The sequence below is a fragment of the Dama dama genome, chromosome 16 (genome assembly GCF_033118175.1).
Source record: "Dama dama isolate Ldn47 chromosome 16, ASM3311817v1, whole genome shotgun sequence".
NCBI classification, from domain to species: Eukaryota; Metazoa; Chordata; class Mammalia; order Artiodactyla; family Cervidae; genus Dama; species Dama dama.
Window position 1 is genome coordinate 37282813 of NC_083696.1, and position 2040 is coordinate 37284852.

Consider the following 2040-nt stretch of genomic DNA (forward strand, 5'->3'; position numbering starts at 1 on the left):
CTAGTTCGTGCTCCCCACAGATCTCTCACCTTTTCTCACCTATCTCATCATTTCCTACTGTAAATGTTTGGAGTCAGTGAATTTTGAATGGTTCCAACAGTTCCTCTCCCCCTTTCCAACGTTAATCTCCTCTGAGTCCTAAATATATTCTTAATTTCTGTCTCGGATAAGGTCCTGTTTGTGCGTGGTTAGTCACTGTCACGTCCGGCTCTGTGACCCGGTGAGTTGTAGCTCACCAGGCTCTTCTGTCCACAGGATTCTCTGTGTCAAGATCCCAGAGGACCTTTATTTATCTGCTCCCTTGCATCTTCAGTATTTCCTTTTGTGCTTTCTCCTAATCCTACATTCTATAGGATCCTACATTCACCCCTCCTGCATTCTATACCCCAACCTAAGCAAACGATCCTATCCCCTTCATCTCCAAACTGACTCAGAAGAGTCAACACTTTCTTAGTTGCTATTCATTCTTTGACCCAATTCAATTTAACCTGGGACCTCTCTTTTGCTCTGACAGAAAACGCTCTTGCAAAGATTAGCAGTGATTTAACTGCCAAGTTCAGAAGCTTCTTTCCAATTCACCCTCTTAAACTGGACAGGGCTGGTCACCACCTCTTTGCAGGGAGGGGTGGTTCTCCCACCACACTATTTTACATCACTCACCTTTTTGAGCTTCTCTTCTGCTCCAACGCTGCACTGGACTATTTTCCTGACTTCCCTCATCTGTCCTCATGTCCAGATCTTCAAACATGATATAATATGCACACGAGTGTGTCTTGGTGTGCCTGTTTCATTTCCACTCCACACCCCACTCCTGAGTTCTAGTTCTATACAAGGTCTCAGGGACTTCACTGGTGGGTGGGCCAGTGGTTAGGATGCCACACTTCCACTGCAGGGGGCATGGGCTCAATTCTTAATGGGAGAACTAGGACCCCACATGGTGCTTTGTCAAGGCCAAAAAAGGGAAAAATTTTAAAACAGGGTCTGCTGGGTAAGCTCAAACCAGGCAAAATGTAGTCAAAATTGAAATCATCTCGCTCTCCCCCTACCACTCCACTCTTCTTCCGACCCTTTCTCAGTTAATGGCATCAATAAACACTCAGGACAAGAAAAAAAAAAAGATCACACATGCCTTCTTCCTCTCTCAACCATCTCCTTACCATGGACTTGGCTTTGTCTCTCACACCTATCCCAGCCCACCTTCCCCACGCTGAGGGTCACAGCTGAGGGTGTGGCGTGATTCCTTCCTTAAGAGTTCACAGGCCCCCTGGCCTTGGTGCTCATCACCTTTCATAACCATCTAAAAGTTGCCTTCAAGCGTTTTCCTGCTTTAAATAATCCCTTGAAAGGTATCTCACTATTCAAATAAGTTCAACCCCTCGGAGGGCATGTAAACTTCAGGTCTGGTCCACCACTTCACAATATTTTCAGTGTCCTCTCTACCCACCATGTTTTCCAGCCACAATGAACGTGTTTATGTCCGGAATGTGTTTTCACATGTCAGTTACAGGCATGTGCATAATCCCTTTTGAACACTCATCCTTCAGTAGATTCCCTCCTCTGGAAGCAACGCCTTGATGCTTTCTGGCAGCACAAATGCTCTAAACCAGCAGTCCCCAAGCTTTTTGGCACCAGGGATTGGTTTCGTGAAAGACAGTTTTTCCGAGGGCCAGGGGTGGGAGGGGGGATGGTTTCGGGATGATTCAAGCGCGTTACATTCATTGTGCACTTTCTCTTATTATGACATCGGCTCCACCTCAGATCATCATCAGGCATGAGATCCCAGAGGTTGGGGACCCCTGCTCTGAACGCATAGCCCCGTTGTACCTCATACATGATAAATGATTATATCGTGTGATGGCTGTCTCCCCAACCCCAGGGTAGCAGTCCCAGGAGGGCAGGGACGTCATCCACTCCTGTGCGCTGGGCACACTGGCAGGTCCTCTAAGATCTGAGCAACTCAATGGAAAATGTGTATGTAGACGGGTATTCCCCTCAACTCCCAGGCAACACACGGGACATAAAATCATATACTGACAGAAA